Genomic DNA, 6,767 nt, shown 5'->3' with positions numbered 1-6,767 from the left:
AAGAGTGTGACAACAAGAAGTTAAATCCATAGCTCAGAAGATTTCTTTTCTAACATAGACTGAACACTCCTTTAACTGGCTAACTGTCCCTGATTTAAATTAGATCTTTGCTTTCTCCCTCAATCACAAATTGGCAGTTTCAAGAATGCTGCATGGTTCTTTACAGGGTTACAGCCTTATTGGAGGAACTAGAACCCAGCCTGAAGGGGCAGAGGAATTTCTGGTGACCCATGCTAATGGGTTGATTCAACCAAGATATAAAAAAGTTAGGTTCTCCCCACCTTTCCATTTCTGAGATGGAGGGAACTGATGCCACTTTAATGTTTTCTTTGCACCACTATTTCTGTTCAAAGCAAATCTAGTATCATTTGCTGTCATCCTGCACTGAAGAAGCTTGGGGAGGAAATCAAGGCTGAAGTGTATGTTATCAGTAGATTAAATAGCAACAGTGAAGCAGAGCATATGACTGGAGTACATTTAGCCTTTATCTTGAGCATGCATGCTCTTAAGGGCAGGGGGGAATGACATTTGCCACAGTCCTGCATGGATTAGATTTGATCTCGGGTCTATTATTTGAAGTTAGTCGGAGTGCATATGTTGAATCCTTAAACAGAGGTGATTTGTTTAGTCCAATGAACTAATGTTACTTTAATGTTTACTTTGCACCACTATTTCTTTGCATGTCTTGGTTTGTGTCTGTGTCCCTATGTGCAGGGCTGTCAAGTACATTCAAGATTTACAGGAAGATTTTCCTCCCTGCCTTTGCTGAGGGTATGGTTGGTTCTGTATTGAAATATTCTTCTCCCACAGTCGCTGGTCAGATGTATTTCTCCCTCAGCTGGGACAGGGAAGCAAAACCAAGCACTGATCAGAGGGAGCACTAAGTCAAGTCACTCTAATTGGCTGAACCTGCTGGCTTTGTGTTTGAGGCACAGTTGATTATTGAGTCACTGAAGGGGAACAGCAGCTTGGAAATGTAGCATGCTTTTGTGCTTTGGACTTACTTCTTTCCCCTTCCCAGTTTGTTTTCCTTGCTGGAGCTTGCTCTGGGTTATAGAGCCTAGGTAGTTCTCCCGCTGGTAAGTTTGTTTACTGTATGCGCAGCTTGGTGCCACTAAGTACAGATGAAAGGGAGCTATACTTCATTCAGTAGGGCTGTGCGAAGCTTCAGGTGCTGATTCAATTCGGAGGAGATTCAGCCCCATTCCGTGGCTGGATCTCCAAATCCAAATTGAATCAAGGGACCAATAAAAAGGTCCGAATTGATTCGAAACTCTCCAAATCTTCGGAAAAGATTTGGAGAACTTTGGTGATTTGGGCAGTCCTTGCCTGCTGCAGCAGGGAGCTGGACCTGGACCTGGACTTCGCGCCAGTAAGTAGAGTCTGGGTGAGGAGAGGTTGCGGGAGGGGGGAGGGGACCTGGGGGGGGGATCCCCCCCACCATTGCTGCCCTGCCTGCCCCAGCTCCCAGCCCTTTTTTTTTTTTTTTGTTTAAAAGCCCCTACTCACCGGGTGCTGCCCCCCACCATGCTGCATGGGGGGCTCTGCAGGAGCCCCCCAACCTCTGTCTCCTCTCCCCTCACCCTCCCTATCACTGCCCCGCCCACCCCAGATCTGGCTCTTTAAGCAAAAAAACCCCCAAACCCCCCGAACTCACCAGCTCCTGCAGTGGCCTCGGGGCTTCAGGGGGCTCATGGAAGAGTCCCCCACATGGCACTAGGCAGTGGGGATTACCCCCCGCTGGGCAGGAACCATGAGTCGAGGAGGTTTTTTGTTTTTTTTTCCTTAAAGGGCCGGAGCTGGGGTGGGCAGGGCAGCCATTGGGGTGGGGGGCACTGAGATAATGGCAAGGGTCAGGGGGCTCATGCAGAGCCCTCCATGCAGCATGGGGCAGTGGGGATCGCGCCCCCATTTGGCAGCACCTGGTGAGTGCAAGGTTTTTTTTTTTTTTTTTTTTTTCCAAAGTACTGGGAGCTGGGGGGGCAGGGCAGCCATTGCCAGGCTGGGAGAGTGAGCGGGGGATGGGCCTGGATGATTTGGCTGAATCAATTTGGGACAGTGATTCAAGTCACCGAATCGAATCACTGTCCCCCGCATTGGCCGAATTCGAAGCGAATACTAGCTGCTTCGCACAGGCCTATCAGTCAGTCACTGTCAAAGGTAGAGCTTAGATCTCTGCAGTGCATCCAGAAGAACAGAAGCTCTGGTGCAGTAGGGGCAGGTGAGATACTCTAAATATAGGCTGCAGACTCCAGCTGCCCACTCACCTAACTTATCTCACAGATGCTCAGGTACTTGGCATCCTGCCTCCCAGCAGCTCTGCTAGGATGTTAGGTATCCACAAGCTTCTTCTCCTGCTCACCAGAGGCTACTGTAACAGTAGAACTGTAACAGCCAAGGTGCTTCTTGATGCTCTTCTTGAAATTGCAAGGCAGCAGAGCAACTGTATTTGGTTGCCCCAGTGTCTTGCCAGCACAGCAGAGGTGTGGGGAGGCTGAAGGAGTTGAAGTGGATCGGAGACAGGATGGGAGTTTCTGGAGCAGCCTGGCTCAGTCCGTGCAGGTTCACTGCCCCAACCAACCCATACCTGAGGTTGCCCCAGGCTTCCTTCAGTTTCCCTGATCCTTGAACTCTCAACCCATGCCACTAGCACTGAGTTCCTCTGGCTCCCCCAACTGCTACTGAGGAGTTGACACCTGCCTCTACTCACTCCTGCTCCCAGTCCCTCAGGATGAGACCAGTTCTCATAGCCAAAGCACATCATATGCATCTGCCAAAAATATGGTAGCTCTGTGTTTGTGAAGGGGAAGGTACTTTATCTGGCTCCTTAACTCCAGAGGCTAACCAAGGCTCAGAGCCTCCCAGATGTTAGACACCAAGTTTGTCTGATTCAGTGGTTTCTGTGGGTGCTCAGTATCTCAGAATCAGTTTATTGAAGCATTCAGGGGTGCCATGCACAGGGTGGCACAGGCCATTTATTTGCCTGAGGTTTCCTTTCCCACTCAGCTGTGTGGCTGGCTGCCATGCAAGAAACACATTTTTAAAATGGCTTCCTGCAATCTGGCTGGTTTCTTGCTGAATCAGTTGGCTGGGTATACAAGCAGACTCTTTTTTTTTTTTTTTCTCAAAGACTTGAACCCTTCCTGATTAGATTGTGAACCCTCAAATAATGAGCCTCAGTTTTTTAACCAACTGGTCCAGGTTCCCTCGCTAACAGATGCAATAATTTGGTTCCCAGTTGCTGAGAGTCTCATTAGGAGCATTTGTTTATAACATATGCCAGATTGAGAATGCTGTAAACTCTTTGGCATCCAAGACAAGCCTGTGAAGTTGGGTGCCCTTGGCTGATTTTGTGTGTGTTGTTAATTGGAGCAAATTCACCAAGTGGGCATTCACCATATGAAACAACAAAAGAAGCAATCCCCAAAGGCATTTCCAGAACTGTAGTGCTGCAGTCGAGAGTATGAGCCTGCTCTGCTTTCTGCATTGAGATGATCAGTGTTCTCACTGCTTGTGTGAAAGAGAAGTTGGATCCTAGTTTGTGGAATGTGGAAACTTTCTTGTAAGCAAAGAAATAATTAGCTTGGCTGCAGTTACTGAATTAATTTATCTGATATTCCTGGAACATTTAACAAATGCCACTGTAAGATGTTCTCTGGAATACTGCTGCAATCACTCATTTCACAGTGAAATGTTTAAAAAAATAGATGAGCTTCCGTGATTTACAGGGGAACAGTCAAGGGATCTTGGTGGCATCATAAACCACAGCAGCAGATCACCCAAGCAAATATTAATTGCTTAAACCTCAGAGCATCCTGTTTGTTGATAATGATATATGGAGCAAGCTCTGACACATCTTAACATTTTAAAAATAAATAACTAAAGCTTTAATTAGTGCAACTGCTCATTTAACTTTCCTAGCAACTATTATAATTGTATTTAAAAGTCCAGCATTTATTGTAGTTTAAAATTAAACAAACCAACAAGCATGTAAATACTTGAAAACAATTCTGATTCCTACAGGAAGACGGTAAACATGATGAAATCCCTGTTTCTTCACTGAGTGACCCATCATCATCAATTCAAGGTAGTTGCTTGTCATCAGTTGTGATTGCCTGCCTTTATCCCTAGCTCTGCTTGCCTGCTCCTTGGGTTTGATCAGGGTGCTGAAATGTCTAAGCATTGTGTACTGCTTAGGAGGCCAGGAGAGGTGGTCATAAGGGAGAGATGGTAAACTGGGAATACCCCTGTATATTTTGCAAACCAGAGGAAAGTAGGATAGACTTGTATGCTTTGCAGTTTAGTTTAATTGATCTGGCCTAGCTATTTATGGGGACAGATTGAGACAGGGTACCACACAATGGAGTTACACACAAGGAGAGGCTGTCTAGCAGTGACTGCTGCTGCCAGTGCCTTTTTCAAAATCCCGTCTGTGTTCCATGTTCTAACCCGGGCACCCAGAGTCGGTTGGAAGGCAACAGCTTTCTGTTGCTACTAACCAGCAGTTGAGCAGAACCAAGAAAACGAGGGGAGGGCTGCTTGCCCCCATTGCCATCTAGTAAATGAAAACTGCTAGCAGGAATTCAGACATCACAGAGGTAGACCTAAAAAGTTCCCTCAGGGAGCAGAGCCTCCAGAAAAGTCAATCCAGGATTTGAGAAGTGGCAGAGAGGTCCAGAAGGAGGCTGGATTGCCCATCCTAAGGTAGTGTCTGTCAAAGGAAAAGGAGAGTCAGGCCTTGTCTGAACTACAGTAACTACTTGACTGAAAGTTGTAGTCTGGGCAGGATCATACTGTGTCAGTACTCGGACTAGAGTCTGGTACAGCCTAGGGTTTCAACCACACTGCAATTTTTAATTGTAGTTGGGTCCTGTGGCTCAGTTGTAGTGATCGGTGTAGAGAGTGCATGTTTAAAAACAGGTTCTCTGGTGACCTGATGTTTAATACTCTTCCTCACGTCCCAAGAGAGATGAGGGCTGGATTTCCAAATCCTGCTTTGTTCTTCCCCAGGCTGAGAAGGAATCTTGTATAATAAACCTGTGGTGGGTAACCTGCAGCATGTGTGCCACAAGAGCATGGATAGCCTCTATGTGGCATGTGGCAGATCAGGGAGGAGACATGCAGCACAGCAGCATATAAAGCAGGGAGCAGACGACAGAGCAACAGATCAAGCGGGGAAAGGAGGAGATTGGAGTGGCACTCGGGGGTGTAGGACTAAATTGTGGCACACCTGCCCCTACTGTAACAAACAATGAGAAGAAGGAGCCTCCTGGCTATGAAAGAAAGCAGGAGTCCAGAGCAGGACTGGGGGATGGGGAGGCCCTCCTTGTATGGAGAGAATAAATAAATATCACGGAGATGATGAATGGGGATTATAGAAAAAGCGAAGCAAGTTACAGTTAGAAAATTGGAACAAATAATCCATTTATTCTTGAGGCCCCATTATAAACCTTCTAAATCCAGATTAATATAAACCATTGCCATAGAGACTTCAGGGTTTATTCATTTAAAAATGCTTGTTTTTTCAGCTTGGAGCATTAGATCTCCCACCAGGCTGACCCTCTGCCTGTAAGACATGGCTTTAAGGTATATAAATCCTGAAGCTGCAGTTCCCAAATGCATTCATGTAATGAATATGAAGGGATGCGCTAAAAACATCATAATCCATTTCTGGAGTATCAGTGTAGCCTATTTATCTATCAGAGTTTATACAGTGCACTCATTCATCATCGCGGGTGCTGAGCTGAGACACAGACTAGGACAGTCTTCATTATTGATTAAAATGTGCATGCAGCCCTTTAAGGTGCTGTGTGTCCTGTATTCCCAGCCCCAGTGCAGTCAGCGTATGCTCAGCTCCTTACTGGATTGAACGCTGTGTTCCTATTTAGGACTAAGTTGTGCCTTTGCATCAGCTAAGGATCATCAGTGCACAGCCACTGGACCAGACAAGAAGGCAGAATCCTGGAATCTGCTGTTCTCCAAGGTGATGTTGCCTGTGCCAGATCTATACCCAGGGCAGCATAAACACATTCACAAACATTAAGTCAACTACCCTGTCCACGTGGATAATTTGCAGATCTTCCTCTGCACTCCAGACTTGGCTCCATCTGTCCAAACTAAAATCTTAGCTTATCTCTTTGACATCTCCTTGTGGATTTGTAGTCATCAGCTCCAGCCCAGCAAAGCTAAAAGAGAGCTCTTAATCTTCCCTGACAAACCCTCCCTGCTATCCCTTCGCTTGCTCTGGGGATGAAAACAGGGTCCTGTCTGTCAGTCAGGTTCCTAATCTTGGCTTCAACTTTGACTTGGCCATCAGTCTGGGCCTCATACCCAGGCTATGTCTAAGTCTTACAGATCCTTTCTGCATAACAGCTCTAAGATACAGCATCTCCTTTTCATCTATGCAGCTAAAACTTTTTTTCCCAAGTTATCATCATCTGATGTCTTAATTAGTTTAACATCCTGTTTGCTGGTCTTGACAGATGTGACCTTGCCTGGATGTTAACTTTCCAAAACATTGCTGCAAAGAACACTTTCCTAGTCTGTTGGTTTGGCTGTGTTGTCCCTCTGTGCCTCTTAACAAGGGTTTCCCCTGTTCTACTTGTCTTTGCTTTTAAATTCCTTCACAGCGTATCCTTTTCCTACCTATCATCTCTCATTCGGTGTCAGTCCATGATTTCAGCCTTCTGTTTGTTTTCATCTAGGCACCTTCCTGCTCTGTTCCATGCTCCTCTCCCCCCCCCCCCCCCCGCGCTTTGGGGGGGCCT

General features: G+C 46.4%; 1 protein-coding gene across 1 annotated transcript in view; it reads left to right on the top strand.

The window, feature by feature from the left end:
- HYDIN (HYDIN, axonemal central pair apparatus protein) overlaps positions 1–6,767 on the top strand; it is a 438,260-nt gene that overhangs the window by 8,469 nt on the left and 423,024 nt on the right. Inside the window, 1 exon segment of the mRNA XM_025199799.1 lies at positions 4,024–4,087. The gene's annotated coding sequence lies outside the window, so the exon portion shown is untranslated.

This window comes from Alligator sinensis, unplaced genomic scaffold (assembly GCF_000455745.1).
Source record: "Alligator sinensis unplaced genomic scaffold, ASM45574v1 scaffold203_1, whole genome shotgun sequence".
NCBI lineage: Eukaryota > Metazoa > Chordata > Crocodylia > Alligatoridae > Alligator > Alligator sinensis.
The sequence above is the reverse complement of the archived record's forward strand: the minus strand, read 5'-3'. Positions and strand labels throughout refer to the sequence as shown.